Source organism: Silurus meridionalis, chromosome 10 (genome assembly GCF_014805685.1).
Source record: "Silurus meridionalis isolate SWU-2019-XX chromosome 10, ASM1480568v1, whole genome shotgun sequence".
Classification (NCBI taxonomy): domain Eukaryota; kingdom Metazoa; phylum Chordata; class Actinopteri; order Siluriformes; family Siluridae; genus Silurus; species Silurus meridionalis.
The window spans coordinates 13,945,578-13,963,308 of NC_060893.1; the positions used below are offsets into that span (position 1 = coordinate 13,945,578).

At 38.9% G+C, this 17,731-nt stretch overlaps 1 protein-coding gene across 8 annotated transcripts in view; it reads right to left on the reverse strand.

The window, feature by feature from the left end:
• Positions 1-17,731, reverse strand: part of LOC124392311 — a 197,958-nt gene that overhangs the window by 115,387 nt on the left and 64,840 nt on the right. For 2 of the 8 annotated variants that reach the window (XR_006927144.1, XR_006927142.1), the window contains 3 exons: positions 13,959-14,081; positions 13,578-13,797; positions 13,069-13,435 (listed from right to left, as the gene is read on the reverse strand). The exons of 5 other annotated variants lie outside the window; for them this stretch is intronic. The gene's annotated coding sequence lies outside the window, so the exon portion shown is untranslated. Of the gene's footprint in view, positions 1-13,068; positions 13,436-13,577; positions 13,798-13,947; positions 14,082-17,731 lie in introns of those variants that run through there. One more of the 8 variants, XR_006927143.1, reaches the window with a different exon arrangement.

Consider the following 17,731-nt stretch of genomic DNA (forward strand, 5'->3'; position numbering starts at 1 on the left):
ATTATATGCCTACAAGACAAATTATTCAATATACTACTGTGATTGTAATTATTAAATAAAAATTTCATTCATATCAATTCATGCGTTACCTAATTTCATCGGAACATATACGACTATACAGTAGGTCTGGCCTACAGAAAAGAAAATTGTATGTTTCATCTATCTAATATTGTGTTGGGTATACTAAATAATGATTTATTGCTTGTCTTTGTTTAATTATACCGAACATAAAGAGCTTAAAAAAAGATCTGCATATTAAATTGCAATCGCAATATTGGTGGGAAAAAAAATCGCAATTAGACTGTTTTCCAAAATCGTTCAGCCCTAGTACAAAGGCACACAGACAACTTACATTAGAGCCTCTCTTGGCCACTGCTCTATCTGCTCAGACATTTTTGGGCATTACCTTTTCTCTATAAATGAAACAAATGGAATGTAAGAGAAAAGTGAAGAGAGCAAAAGAATGAAAGGTACTGCTAGAGGGGGATACACTATGCCATGTGCTTTAGTAATCTCCATCTATACCGAATTAGTCCACTGTGCTCTCTCTCTCTCTCTTCGGATGACAATGGCCCTTTTCATGGCACCAGTCACCCATAGCCCATGCTGACGTGCAGGTCATGGCCTCTCTCTTCAAAGCATGGTATGTCTGCAAGACTCATTATTACCTTCCCATGTCGTGGCCAAGAGCATGTTTCCACTGGCCAAGCAACTGGGAATTACAACGATTTAATAAAGACAGGGATATGTGACACCAGAAACATGGTAGGATTAAACGCAACTGCCTGCATAATTAGGCTCAAATTAACACCAGCCAAAAAAGGGTACTTTTATGAAGAGGGTCTGTGTGTAATGTAGTATACATTTAAGTGTATGTAAATGCACATACATGTGTGTCTCTTGGGTTTGGTGGTTACTGAAGATTGGAAGAAAATAACAGATTGTACAGATCAGGCTTATGAGGCCTATGCATACTGCCTAAACAGTCTACTGATCAACTGAAAAAATAAAAGAAATACTACCCCTGTTCTGTAATATTTATGATTTCTATGATGCATGGTCTCCACTTCTTGGAAAATGCTATACAACTAGTTCAACCAAGAACTCTTGGTCACAGTGGCTACAATAGTTCCTGGTACCAATCTTGAATTTGATGTTTCCTCTAACACAGTTCAAACAGTAGTTGTTGTCATTGTTGACAAAAAAAAAAACCTTTGTTTGAAAACCCAAATTTTCCAAAACCAGTGACTCCTGCAATTATCAATGTGGGTACATATAAAATAGAACTGAAAAGTCTTGCTAACTAAAACATCTGACGTTCATTCTGCACAAGCGACACTTGGACTCAAGTTTTAACATCATAAACTGAACTGTCTTTGGTTGACACACACCAGCAGGGTTCCGACACAGCTAGAGCAGTTTTCTATCGGTGGTGCTGGAATGTTTTTACACACAAGGTTTTAACAGTGCTCCTACTGTGAAGCTATAGATCCACACACACACAGATTTGAGAATGTGAGTTTGGGTCTGAAACAAATCAAATGTTGTTAGCCGTATCCATGGGCACACCGGATACACTTATGTGCACTATACATACATACAAATGCCAAACACACACATGCGTGTTTATATAGACATCGGACATGCACGTGTGTACACATACACAAGACAGTAATTAATTACATAAAGCAAAGAAATACACCTTAAAACTTCCCTGCATTTCCTGAAGGAAACCTGTGACCTGGAATCTCATTCATAAAACACTGGCAACATTGTTACAGCAGTGCATGGGTGAACCATCTAAGTATTCATATTCATGATCCAAATTCTATTTAAAAATACCAACTCTGCCACTGGGACAACCTTCTGTCATGTGCTTATCACTGCTAATAAAAAATATATAATAAAAGTATTCGTCAAAACACAGTCTGGCCCAAAAAATTGCTAAGAGATTTATATTACCTACATACAATATAAGGACAAAAGTTTGTTTGCCCATCAGATTAATGTGTTATTTCAACACATTCCACATTTATTTCCCATTTGCAGTAATAATAACCTCCACTCTTCTGGGAAGATGTAGGGTGAGGAAGCCTGGGATGCAGACGAAGAGACTCCTCTTATACGAATAGTAGCAGACGTACAGCTTGTCCAACTTCTTTCACCGGGCAGTTCTGTGAATGTATGTGTCTAATGCTCGCATACCCAATTAAGCTTCTCCTGGTAAGGGGCCCGAAAGGGAGGAGGATAGAATGCCTGGAGCACGACTAGTCTTGGGGCAACATAGGGCACCTTGGGAACATACCCCAGCCTGGGGTAAAGAAAGGCACTGGCCAAGCCCGGAGTAAACTTTAGACAAAAGGGGGCCACAAAAAGAGCCTGAAGGTCCCCAACTCTCTTTAAAACAAGATAGCCAATAGTTTCTTGACTGTAAAAACTACAGCCAGATCCCACAAAGGCACTCTGGGTCGCACTTGAGGCCTTAGCCCCCGGGTACCATGAAGGTAACCTGTCACTAACAGGTCCACAAACCATGGCCGGCCGGGCCAGCAAGAGGCTACTAAAAGGATATAGACTCCATCCCACTGAACTCTCTTTAGAACTCCTGAGAGCAGCACAAATAGGGAAATGGCGTCCAGTCCGAGAGGAGTTATTGCTAGGTCTCTTGAGTTGCAAACAGATCCACTTGTGCTCTGTAAAAGTTCCTCCATATTTGCTCCACCACTTCTGGGTGGAGTCTCCATTCCCATGGGAAAGGGCTCCCTAGTTTAGGCGCCTGGGATGTATACTGCCCTCAGAAAGAGCAGCTTTCCTTGGCCTCACAGGAGGATCTGTTGTGCCAGCTTGTGAAGGAGGCAAAAGTGCAGACCCCCTGATAGATGTTGTAAGAAACCACAGATGTGTTGTCCATACGAATCAGCACATTATGGCCACTCAGGTCTGAGAGGAAATGCTTCAATGTTAGAAGCACGGCCAGTATAACCAGGCAGTTGATGTGCCACAAGAGATGGGGCCCTTTCCAAAGACCTTGAGCCATTAATGACTGCCCCACAGCCTGTAAGGAAGGCATCCGTTGTTAATGTTACATGACGACAAGGATCTCCCAACGCGGGGGCCTGTGACAGGAACCCAGGTTTCCTCCATATGTCTAAGATCCATAAGGCTCGCCATGCCATGCCACGTGAAAAACCCATTGGTTCTGACCCACCACTGCAGGGGTCTCATTTGCAGGAGGCCAAGTGGTACCACATTGGACGCAGCTGCCATTCGACCCAGTAGCCTTTAAAACTGCTTTACAGTGAGTGACTGGCCTTCTTTCACTCTCTTGACAGTCATGAGGATCGATGCGATCCAAACAGGAGACAAAAGTGCCGGCATTGTGGTCCAATCCCACACTACGCCTAGATAAGTGGTTCTCTGTACTGGAGAAAGCACACTTTTCTTGGTGTTTAGTCTCAACCCCAACTCCTTTATGTGGGTGAGAACGACATATTGATGCCGAATTGAGCTAAGATCAACCAATCATCAATATAATTAAGTATGAGGATGCTTTGGTGTCTCAGAGGAGCCATAGCAGCATCCACACACTTTGTAAAAGGGCGGGTGAGAGTGAAAGGCCAAAATAACCCAATATTGCTCAGCTTCGGCCCGAAAGCAAACCTCAGGAACTTCCTGTGTAGACGAAGGATGGGTATGTGGAAGTACGTGTCCCTCAGATCTATTCTGATGAACCAGTTCTTAGACCTGGTTTAAGAAACGACTTGTTCCAGTGTGGGCATCTTGAACATAAGCTTCATAAGTGAGGCATTCAGCTGATGCAGATCTAAAATAGGACGCAGCCCCACATCCTTCTTGGCAACTACGAAGTACCAGCTGTAGAACCCATAATCTTTGTCGAGGGGACAGACCACTTCAATGGCCTCCTTCCTTAAGAGAGTGTTTACTTCTTGTTCAATGACCAGAGCCTGTTCGGGACCCACTAGAGTGGGAAACACCCTGTTGAACCTAAGTGGAAGAGACCTTAACCTAATCTTGTAGCCTCTTTCAACCATCGAGACATGTTTTGCAGGAGTTTTTAGGCTGCTAAATAATCTACTAAGGGTATCATTCTCTTGAGACCGACCTCTGGTGTGCCTAGAGCAGCTTGAGCGGTGCCCTAAAGCTGTTCTAGAGGTCTCCTGGGAGGCAGCAGGCCACCCAAAGTCACTAAGATCCTGAGCAGAAGCTGACGGAGGCACTCACTGTTCACCGTTGTGCCCTGAAACACCCAGGGTGGCAGGGTTAACGAAACGATTTCCTGAGGGCACAGAGGAAAGGCGGGCACCTATTGAGGTGTACATTGCTGCCCCAGCAGGGCCCCTCAGAGAACCTGAACGGTCAAAACTTTTTGTCAAAGCCCTCCTATTAAAGATGAATGTCTTCAGATCCATCACTTCCTTGGGCTTCGACTGTTTTTGGACCTCACGATGGGAACTTGGTTGGGGCTGCACCTGCCGAGAGCTTGCCCCGTGAGAGCGGCGAGGGAGGACTCGCTGGAAGAGACAGGTCTGTGGCACTACGCAACTTTAGAATGCCGTCATTTTTAATACCTTCTTCCTTGTCCAGCCCCTTAAGCAGGTCAGCCGGGATTGCCTGCAAGACTGCCATAGTGTGCAGGCAGCCACCGGCTTGATCTCGCTGGACCTAGTACTAGTGCCGTGTTTGCTTTGTGTCTATGTACGCTTTGCCCACCAAAGCCGAGAAGGTCTGAAGGGCCAGCTAATACTTTTTAGTTATACTATACTTAATATTTATACTTTATATTTATTTTTTTTTATTTACCTTATTTGTATTATTCCGTTAGACAGATTACACACATGGTTCAGAGAGTGGTCATGCAGAGGCGTTCCTGAACCGTTGTTAATGCAGCTCGAGTTCTCAAAGGGGAACCCTAATTTATTCATTAATATTTAGTAATCACTTTCTCTTGGGCCACATTTGATTCAGAGCTTATCTCCAGGAATTCTGGTTACAAAACATTAATACAAAACATCTGGTTACAAAACATCAACAATCAAATGTACGCCTAACTAGATGGATAACAGTTTATCACAAGACATTTTCCCATCTCATGTTGCTGCAATTCAGTTTTTTTACTCTTCTTTGCGGTTTAAGACAGAATAATTTAATCTGTTTCATTATACTTACACTGATGTTTTAACACTTTTTTATTGTATAAGTCAATCCTATTGGCTAAGATTTTGCAGACTATGCCATCAAGTGGAGCCCAGAAGCTGATTAGCTCAGCAAAGAACATAATTATCCAATCAAAAATGTGTTAAGTTATTGAATAAACCTTATGGAAACCAGAATTTAAGCACTAATTAAACTGAAAATATTTAGGCATTATAGTTTGGCTAATGTCCCGGGAGCATTGTAAATTATACAAAATCTTTCTATTAGGACCAATTAATTTTTATCACACATGTGGTGCAGAAGGTTAACTACTGCTAAACATGAATCCCTGTTCTAAATCCATTCCAACAGATTTGCTGTCATTTATGTGTGCACAACAAAATATATACACCTTTTAATAAACCTGATGCCAGATGTAAAGCGTGTACATGTGGAGTATATCTGCATTATTCACACTTGGGAGAATTCATTAGAGTTTACACGACCACAGAGCCATTAACACATGCTACAGGTTTCCATCCCTATACAAGTACACTACAGAGCCCATTAATATATTGCCCTGAGTCAAGCATGTAACCTCAAAGACACATTAAAATCTGTCAGATTTTACAAACTGTCATACTGACAGTTCCAATAAGTAATGTTGTGTGGTGATATCTAGTGATGGATGTACAATATGTGCAACTGACTATTAAATTAAACCAGCAATGAAGCTTAAAGGATACAACGTGTCTCATTATTTACATCTTATTATATAATGCAATTAAATTCCCTTTTATAGACATTACACAGTTAATTAACTGCACCAGCATGATCTTATGGATCTTAAGAACAAAAACTAGCACATGCTTTCTGAGAGAAAAAAACACTAACTACTATATTTTGTATACATGAAACAACAGAGGCCTGTAATTGGCTGGTGTGTCAAAAGAAGAAGGCTTTCCATTTTTAGAGATCAGCCAATTGTGTCCACTTGGGCCCAAAGCCAAGGCATTGGCCTTTTAAGTGTACTGCTTATACAATGTAAGGACAACAAAACACATTTTGTTGCATTATTATAAAACCGAATATACAGCTTGTGGCAGCCTGGGAAACCCCTTCACATGATAAAAGTTTGTACTTCCTTTCTCTTCCATGATTGCTTGATTGCATGCTTTTAAATTGAATTGATTATGCTATATGTGGGGCATATTTGGCATGTCAATAACCAACAATTCAAAGAGTGACATTAACTGTGTGGGGAAATGACAGTTAACCAGAGCTGTATTTGTTGTATTTAGGCAGACTGACTTTGTTAATCTGCTTCTTTAGCCAGCATGATTTCTATGGAACGACAGGAAGTCTACATTTAAACCTAAATAAAATCATTCTCTAAATTTGAGCTTTCAAAATATATTATAGGAAGAAGAATATACCGATTTGGCAAAAGAAAAGTCATTCTTGGCTGTTTGAACAGCAGCATACTGCAGATTTTCCCAGACTGCCAAACATATGTAAGTTATATTATACCAATGCTGCACATAGAGAATTAAGGACAGTAGGGTGAGAGATAGAGGCTCAGAATAACGGCTCACAGCAATACTGGTAATAGTATAAGCATTATAGTTACAGTAAGGCTTGGTTATTGCACGTTGTGGTCCTGAATTGGCCTGAACAACAATATTACAACAGTTTATAGTTAATGACTCGCATATGCGTGGGTGAAAAGCAGCAGCTTGACAGCTTTGGGATGGAAACAGGATATCCCAGATCTAGGATAGAAACATTTTAGAGACATTTCATGCGTTTGTTTTTATTCATTTATTTATTTAAGTTTAATTGAACTAGGTTAAGCAGTGTGAGCTCCCTCACTTGGCAATTCACAATTGCACATTCAGTGTTTATTTGCTTCAAAGCTGGAAAAAACCTCAACTATAGTTTCTTTCTGTTTTTGCTCTTACTGAGCTGTGTAGCCCCGAATCATGTGTAATGTAACTTGAAATGTTTATTGATGAGAGGGAATAAAGCAACTTTCTGAACTTGGTAAAACCATTCAACTGAAGCATCCCAGTAGGAAAATCATACTTCACAATTTCAAACCTACAGGAAGGCAGCATAAGTATGTAACAGCCTCATTACACATGCAGCATTTCACAAAAATCACATGGCACAAGACATTACACAGAAAACAGAATATAACAGAAGCTGCTCAATAACTCCAAGAGACTAAATTAAATGAATTCATATGCTGCGATGCTGTGCTGAGATGTATGCTGTGAAATGCAGACCCACCGTATTTCGTAAACTTTGTTTTACCACTGACTTCCTCAAAATATACAAAGTTCAGGCAAAGTAAAGCAGCATGGCCATGAAATGGATGAGATTAAATGCATGGATTGCACTGCAGAAGAGGGGTTTGCCACATTTGATTAACCTCATATGGAACGGGTAATGTTGAAGACGTCATACACATTCGATTCTCAAACCCAAAGTTCTAATTTTTCTCTTCAAAAAGGGAGTTTCACTCCAGTACACAAGTCATCAATCAACTGGAGCTTGGGCTCACTAGCCAAGCACTTAAAGACCAAAAGTACACATACACAGCAATTTTTTTTTTCAATGTTCAGCCTGATTGTGCTGTCATAGGCAAAGATCTCACATCATAAAAGACATTTATGTGCTTGCCGGTGGCAGATTCAGTGTGATTCAAAGGCAGCCGACAACAAATTTTCAAAATGTGTCCAAAATATTTTATTAGAACCTCTGATTTGTGAGTGTGGAGTCATGGTTTTTGTCGTAAAGTTACCAGTAGGAGGATGGCCTAGGATAACATGAAACTCACAGGACAGATAAAAATGTTTGACTTTGTACCAGCAATACTGACATTCTCACATTAATAAAACATTAGCAGTCTTACTCGGCCCTGCATACAGTGAAATGCACAGAAACATGCACATGCTTATAATCAGAAAAAAAATATTGCTGACATATAAAGCATACTTTCCAAATTGTCTTCTTTTACCCTGACACAAATAGCTTCAAACTTATCTCCTTCATTTTTTAAAAAGCTTTTCTCTAGGCATAACAATTGTGCATGTGTCAAATAAAAATGCTATAAGCACAAAGAAAAAAGTGCAATTGATTAAATGATTATTCTTTTTTAATGTAAGAGACAATATATATCACCAGTCTATTCTCATAAAACATTCATCCTAAACAGAAAGGGCTTGTTTACGCAAGCACGATATTTGCATAATCTCACTGATTGATGATGTATCCAGAACACAGTAATGGTCTTTAATCTCAGGTCTACTGTTGAAAGATTTGAGTTGGAGAACTGTTGGAGAATGCAATATCCTGCACTCTGTCATACAGTGTGGCAAAACTGTATTGGGATGGCCTAAAACAGACTTAATTTAAAGCACTGAAATAATATTAAAAATCCAAAATAACTGTTCGACTTAATCATTTGCTGAATTTAACTTCTTTGTATTCTGGCAGAGACGTGACCATTTCCTGCAACCTAAGAACTGCAACCCTCTTACTAACATCCCGCATAAATCCCATATAAATAAAATGATAAAGTACTCCTTTACAATGAGATAAATGTATGTCAATTTGTGAACTAAGGCTTTTATTTGTGCTATATGGATCTTACAGTAATAGCAAATACTGATCTGCAGAAAAGAGGAAAGCAAAAATACTTATGAATATCCAGTATAATGATGATTAAAGCTAAATAGATGAGTGAGTGTGGACTGATGTAAGTAATATACATGCTAAATAAATGGGTTTATGCTTTACCTATAAGGAAAGAGACTGAAAATTTAAATGTAGATCATATGATAAACAATAAATTAGACACTAACCTTTTGTAGTAACATTAAACGAAATTCTAAAAAAATATTTAGATTTTTTGTTTGATTAACTGCAATATTAAATCCTACTGAATGCAATTTTTTAATTTTTTTTATTTAACTAGTCAATACAGATGTTGCAAATTTAGTACCTGCCATTCAGTCATGCTGCTTTCCCTCATAATGTTCATTCCCAAGGTGTTTCAACCCTTTAAAAGGCCATGTTATTAGATCAACAGTAGCAGGAGTTTTGATGGGTGTTTGTTTGTGAATGTTTTTACACACAAAAACCAGCAAGCCAGACCCTAAGTGTACAGGCATTATAGTACTTGTAGGGCAGTAATGTGTCAGTTTGCTTTGTTCTCCTAAACTCCAGATCGAGTCATGCTGAGCATCCTGGCTGACTCCAGGAAATTTCTTTCTTGTTTAGGGAATGGTGAGAATGAGATGATGGACTCCAGAAGCTGCATTTACAGTTCAGTTCCCAGTAGTAAAGCTAAACTTCTGGTTAACTCCCACCAAAGCTAATGATTTTTGGATTTTTAGACTGATCTACATTATATGTACAGAACTTTGTGGTCACCTGTCCATTATACACACATGCTCCTGTTGAAAAACACATTCTAAATGTAGCTCTGGTTCTGCTAGATTTTGAAGCATGATTGTAAAGATTTGTGCTCATCCAGCCACAAGTGCATTAGTAAGTTCAGGTACTTATACTGGGCGAGGGGGTCTGGGACACAGTCAATGTTTTATATTAACATGATCTCACACTTTTTAAATGTTTGCAATGGTTTGCAAAACAAATAAACATTATGGTGATTCTCTTTTGGCAAAAGCCACTCGATTTTTATGAAAATGATTAAAATCGGACCAAATTGCACTTTTTAAATACCTATGAATTTTTCATGCAATCAGGCTGTTTATATGTCAAAGATTGTTTATATGTGTCAGTGACTTATGTGACACACTTCACACTCAAAATAACTGCAGTATGCAACCTTCGCCAAAATGTTCAGTCAAACTGCCACAAATAAATTCATAACAGATAAACTCATGATTAAATTATGCATTATAAAATGGATGCAGGCCAAGCGCACAGCTGTACATTAACTTTTGGCGTCCGATTATTCAAAAAGCTCATTTTGGTATGTTTGTATTCTGATCAGGATGAGCAATGTTTGCCAGCACTGAAACAAAGTCTCCAGTGTGTACGTTTCATACAGATGCTGCATCAACTGCATAATCATCTCCTCACCAGAAACACAAGAACGGAAAAAAAAAAATATTTGCTAATCTCACCGCAAAATTACAACACAATCTGATTAAACTCAATGAGAATATAACTGTTGAATTATATCAAAGGCTGGAAAAAGGACAAGAGAAGTCCTGTTGTGTTTTCCCTAATTTGGGAAGTTTGGTGAGTCTCAGATGGAAAGTGTTTTACTGTGTTAATTGAGTGCTAACAACATCCCTTTGCATGTAGTTAATTTACAGAACACTAAACCTTCTCATAAACGTCAGTACTGAACATGTCTGGCACAATACTGACATCCCAGTTTTTTTTATTGCTGCCTGAAACAGAGATTTAAATCAAATCAAAAAAATAAATAAATAATACAATTTCTATTTTACTCAAAGTACACTTTGATCACATAAAATAATTTTTTTTATGTTTGAGAATAACTTAAAATATTGCTATATAAATTAATAGACTCTGAAACGATGAATGCTGACAGACCTGTGCATGGGAATTGATAAAATCTTTTTGTCATAAATCTCTGATATGGAAATTTCAGACTCTGTAATAGAGAGTCTGAGAGATTTGTAGAACCACAACAGTAAAGGCTGAAAGTGAATAAACACACCACATATACTGTACATACATTAAGCTGCATGAGAGCAAGATAATGATAATGATAGAAAATGACTTCAGTGTGTGTGTGTGTGTGTGTGTGTGTATGTGTGTGCACAAGCATGTATCTGCTTTTGTTTATGTGCTACTGCCAGGGGGTAGCTGTCTCGACACCTCCCCAAAACTGGAGTGTGTGTGTGTGTGTGTGTGTGTTTGGGGCAATGGTGAGGACATTGTTGTTGAATCTGGTTTGGTTTATGATACACTTTAAAAATTAGGCGCATTTTAAAACTGCTTTCACACGCAAAATTTTACTGCTTTCAATTTCTGGATAGAAATGTAGGAGAGAGAAGTATAATATTGCAGCTGGCTGTGAAATCCAGAGCTGTAAAATAAAAATAAGAAAAATATAAATAACAAGCGAGTGAAGTGAAACAGTGGAAAATTACTGTGAGCTCCTGAGTGTAACAGACAGAGTGGGTCAGAGACGATACACAGAGAAGCACAGTCACTTCTATATGTTTGATCGCGAGAATAAACAGGGGCATCGTGCACGCACATGCACACACACACGCACACACACACACACACACACAAACCCCTCAATTTGGCTGGCAAATTTCACACTTGGCCCAGTGTACATGGCCCAGTGTGGAATAAATCAGCACAACTCAGGAAAAACAATATTTGTCTGTCTCTGCAGAGCAGATTTTTTCCTCCCCCCCCCCCTTTTTTAACTCACAAGGGACACACCACCTTACAAGAGCAAAAATGTGAAGTGTCCCAGTATTAGCCCAGATGACAGAGTGACAGAGCTCCTTTTGGGATAGCATTTTGCCAGAGACACTTTTTTAACAGCCATCAGCACCCTAACAGTAACCCAGAAGATACTTTGGGAACATTATTAACATTGTCTTTTGTCTGCTTTAAACAGGACCAGTGGAATAATGATCCACATGAGTGAAGACAAAATCTCCAGAGCCGTGCAAGTGTGTGCCCAAAAACTATCAATAGTCATCACAGGCACATAAACAAATAAACTAACTGATTTGGTTAATAGAAGCCATGTGGCATTGTCTTTAAACCTACTGCACAAGCCAAAGGTCCTGGGAAACCAAAGCCTGTGCCTGATTAAAGATTTGCAAGAAGATTTTCAGCTGTTAACATAATTTACTAACGCACTGCTTTCCAATTGTGAGGTGTCAGACTTTTGATTAAGAGCCTCTTGGCAAAGGAGAGTTTCATGTTGGCCTGCTAAAATATTATGTTATGGCAGTCATAATTCAGCAAAAGCTGGTAGTATGCTGCACACTAAACTGGAGAAAGCCCTGTAAAAAAAAAAAAAAAAAACACTCACATAAATGCATATAATCATTATTCCAGACATTAATGCAGTCCAGCAAACTCCCAATCATTTCTTGGATCTTCTTCTTCTTCCTTCATACACTTCACTATCATATGTCATTCTTGAATACTGATAATGGAATATAAATAACTGTTCCCCTTGCTACAATTATGCCAGATAAAGCAAAATCCAAACCAAAAGCTCCTGGTCTCATCAGGCCTTGAATGAAATGCTTGCCGTCCCCATGCATTCATGTACGCGTTGATTTAAACTGACAAGAAGAAACCGGATCAAAGGACCATACTGTAGCATGATAGAAGTCAATTGTCGGCCATATGGGTTCGGAGACATCAACAAAACAAATTCCTTATTGCACATACGTTTAGCATTTATTTTTAATAATAATTTCCCTAGTGAAAACATGCCTCTTTGAACAGATGGATCTTATATTGCATGTTCCAGTGTCATAACGTTGTGATATAACACAATTTATGATGACTCTTGACTTACATTTTATGAAAACTTAGGCGAATTGTCTATCACATAACATCACTTGCTCACTGTGTAGTTTTCTCACAGATCCAGGGTTCAGCATTTAGTCCTAAGCTCAGGCTGCAGCCACCTGTTCCTATGTTTCTTTTAGATTTTTTGGTTTCTTTCCAGTCCTCAAAAACATGCCACTATTCTACAAAAACATGCCAGTAGATAAACTGGCAACTAAATTGCCCCTGGTTATAAATGTGTGTGCATGTGCTCTCATTCAGGGTTAATTCCTGCCTTACATCCAATGTCTCCAAGACAGGATTCAACATGACCCTGACCAGGATAAGGAAGAATGAATAAATGACTCACTGAGATGCTGTTAAAGTCTTTTAATTATCACCTGTGAAACAACTGACAACCTTAAAGCTGTGACTGACATGCATAGGACAAAGATTCTCCTTTAGCTCTTTAGTAAAATCCAGTCTGGTGTGATCTTTATAAATGGAGCTTAAATTTCAGACATTTTGACCTTCTTACAGCACTGCTTTGAGCATACTTCAATATAAAAATGTTCCTTCTACTCCTACTTCATCTCCCTTTAAAAGAGCCTCATCATCCATCACTCAGTGACCCGCTGTGACCTCCTCATCCTCAGAGAAAATAATATTTACCAGAGTTGTGTCCATCATACTAACAGACAGATCCTTCTATTTGACGACAGGAAATGAGTCTCTTTCAGGCCTGTAATTCAAGAGATATCACAGGAGAGTGTGTGACTGTGAGTAAGAGGGAGGGTGAGAATAGAGTGAGTAAGAAAAAGAAAGAGAAGGCTGACAATCAAGGAGAAAGCATGATATATATAAGATAAAGAATTCATCTCTACCTGGTTTTTAAATCTCTCTCTGGCGTATTTATGTCTATAGAGATTCAAAAGCTTCTTCTCTTCAGAGAGTCACAGGCTCTATTACTGCCAGTGTCTGAGTGGTGACGTCCTCTATTCTTCTTAGGATTATTTTCATTCTGTGTCTGGAGATGTTTTTCTATCTTGCTTGGCACCAAATGTCCCCAGAAGAATAGAAATTATCTTGCAGTTTTAAGGAAAACTTTATAAAAGAAGAAAAAAAAAGATTTATTTAAGTTAGTGTTAGGAAAGTCCTCAAAAGAATAGTAAACTTCACATGGTTTAAGTGTGTGTGTGTGTGTGTGTGTGTGTGTGTGTGTGTGTGTGTGTGTGTGTGTGTGTGTGTGTATACTTCTGTGGTACCAGCGAGGCTTTAAGCATTTTCATGCCACAGTTGATGGTTATTAATTCCATCCCAAAAACAGAACAGCTACTGTTGAACCGAGTCGGCCGTGGCTCAACAGGGATGTCTCTATAATCATTCACCTGCAGCCAAAAGTAACACAGGGGAACGGAATGTCAAACATCATTACCGTACATTCACTATAAGCTCAATTTCTGTAGCCAAAAAGATCACATACTTTACTAAGGGAAGCTCATGGTATACTGCAACTTGTGGGAAGGCAGATACAACTTTATATTCACACAGCGTTCTCTTCCAAGCTAAGAGGAGTCACTGAGGACATCGGACTGAATTAAGAGCCACCGGAGGGGAAATAGTTAATTAGCAGCGATGTGGAAGCAAAAATAAAGTCACATTTACACAAACATCTCCAAACTGATGAGCTGTACACATTGCGGGCTTGAGGGTACGCAAAGAAGTTATTGTATATGTAGAAAAAACAAGTGGAACAAGCCTGAACAAAATACATTTCTTCCTAAATACCTTAAAATAAATATACAGAAAAGCGAAGACTAAGAATAAAATAAAAATGCAACCCATCAAACTATGAATTGTATTTGGACCAGCAAATACAAACTGCAGCAAGATCATTCTCTCTCTCCCAGTGAGGCGTCTCTTACTGGCAGAAACAGCAATAACTGTATTTACTCTTCTCATTCTTGCTGTCCCTGAGGTGCAATGGAGCATGAAATAATCCAGCATGTGTCTAAGGTTTATTCTTCATTTCATATTCATTTTAATATGGACTTGGATTGCAGGCCAGGTTCGAAGAGATGGGCTGTAAAATTAGCATGTTATGATATGAGGGGGAAGTTTATGTTATAGTACAAGACTCCATTGTGGAAGTACAAAAAGGTTTATTTTGAGCTCAATAGCCTCTTTTATAGGAAGCTCAATTAGGCCCTTGACTTTTCTATTGAAAACCTGGCAGAGCTACTGAGAAAATTCTATTCCAAGACTTTAAAAAAAGATTTATAAAAACTAATAATTCAGAATATTCATGAAGAGAACAAAAATCTAAAATTGTGACTAGCTTTCAAAGTAAATATTTGGTAAACAGACAGATAAAACTAAAAGTTAAAAGTAAGTAATATAAGTATTTTAAAAGTATTTCAAGTTAAGCACAATCAAGTAAAATATAAATGCTCAGTATTAGAATTTTTTTTTTTTTTTTTTTTTTTTTGCATTAAAGGTTTGGATCAATCACTCAGCAGAAAATACTCATAGATAGCATAAAATTAATCCAAAGTGATTTTGTAAAAAAAAAAGATGGTTCTCTGAGTTCACATGTGTTTGTTCAGCCTAAAGCTGGGCTCTGGGAGGCTTGAAGCCCTGCTCATACATACTGTGCATGCCTGTGCATGGTTTCAAACCTCTCAGCAGCCACCAATCTCACAACACATCCCTCTGTTCACAGAACACACACTCTCATTCTTCTACTTCCAAATTGACACACAACACACACGCTTCAATATGTGCTCCCACAGCACACGCAATACACAACAAATCGATCAATCCCTTTCCTAAACATACACACAGGCATCAAGTGAACTATGCGAGGATGCATGCCTGCACACACACACACACACACACACACACACACACACACACACACACACACACACACACACACACACACACACAGGCCTGTATTTCTTGGCTGACAGACAGGAAGCTGCCAGGTTAATGCACCCTAACAGAAACAGGTTGAAAGAGATGGCAGAAGTTGGATAACACACACATTATTAGTCCTTACACACCTCGGCTTCACATATAAGAGTAAATCTTCACAAACAGGCTCCACAAGCACACACACACACACACACACACACACACACACACACACACACACGCAAACACACGCAAACACACACACACATACACACACACACACACACACACACACAAACACACAAGGCTCTCATCCACCCCTCTGCAGGTTCCCCAATATCTGAAAGTATATAGGAAGTCTAGATAAATACATAAGCAAACAGGACTGTTGTGTTTGGCCAGGTCAACGTATTTGAGAATACCTGAGTTTATTTGGACTGCCACTCCAAACCCCGAAGCCAGTGGCTATTTGGGTCAAAATCTAAATCTAAATGCTTCTTTCATGGAGCTGCAGCCAGAAGCGGGTCTTTCTGTGCAAAGTAAATCAAAATATAAATACCTGACAGGATTACACACGGTACATTTATCACTGTCCATTTATAGTGTCATAACCAAAGCCATTAAACATGGATCACTGCTTAAAAGGTTTACAACATGCAACAACAAAACAAAAAAAGAAACCTGTGTACAATTGCATAACAGTACCAGCCTTTAAATGTGACTTGATTCACTGCTCTATTTGTACAGGGTTTCTGCTACCTAACTCACACTATATTATTTTATGCTCAATAATTAGCTAGCTAGTAGTTCAGGCCTAAAACAAAAGACTTCAATCGCAGACCTTGCATTCTCTGTACGTTTCTGTACCTAGTACAACTGAAACATGGATACTGAAACCCTGAATGACTCAATTTCCAGCCAAAAATCATGGTTGAAGTTTTAATGACAATAACAACTGTTCAAATATATTCATTTTGTTATTGGACCGTTATACAATGCAAAATGTGCATGTGTTTTATGTACTGTAAGCATCAAAATTGCAACAAATCCAGTTATGTCTAAAGTACAAATGTACAAGCTGAATCGTAACAAACCTTGAAAAGAACTTGATTCATCATGCTTTTTCACACTAGGAACAGATATTCTGATTGGCTATACTGTGACCTATAAATACAAAAAGATTTTGACAGCAACCAAACCAAGGACCAATGCTGCCCAGGAAACTGTACACAGTAATCAATTAGGGCTTGCTAATGAGATTTGCACAAAAACAATTGACAAATAACAAATCACTGAATAGAACATGCTTGTTATTGCTTTGCTAAAATGGCCTGGTTAAGGGGTTAACTTACAACACACTCTAAAATACTTCCTCTCTCTCCTTATACATACACATTCTCTTCAGCATCCTTTTCAGCACTGTGCCTCAGGATCTTTGGCTCTGCATCTCATGCACACAAATCAAACCAAAACTTTGACGAAAGAAGGCCAAGGATCCTACAGGCTCTTTTGAATGTCTATTAAGCAACACAGAGGCCCAGCACTAATAGTGCCCATAACTCTAGCAAACACCTCTCAGAGCAGATTCTTCCTTGGGTGATGTCTTCCAGTTCTCAGAACTCAGCACAGAACAATAGCAGTGGGACTCCCTGTTCAAATGACAGCTCCAGTTCAGCGATATGCTTTGAATTTAGGCTGTTGAGACAGCCTGGACGGATTGAGCATGTTCTGTACCTTTTGACTATACTTTATGAAGTTTTAGAAATATGTGGATTGAATTTTTCTTAATCTACAAAAATATCACGTACAGAGATCTTGAATCATATATTTATTTTAGTTCAAGGACAAGCTGTGAGGTTTAGAGCAGAAAGAGTAAAGAAAGAAACACACACACACACACACACACACACACACACACACACACAGTAAAAGTAATTCTCTCTTTCTGAAACAGCTCATGCAGGAGTGTGATATTCACAATGACAGTCTGCTGAGCTCCAAAGCAGACACGAATGGAGAACATGGCCTCATTTTCTGGCCAGGTTGAGAATGACATAATTTCAAAGCCAACAAAATAATCCAATCATAGTGAACTTCCATTAGCCATATAACAGAGCAGTCA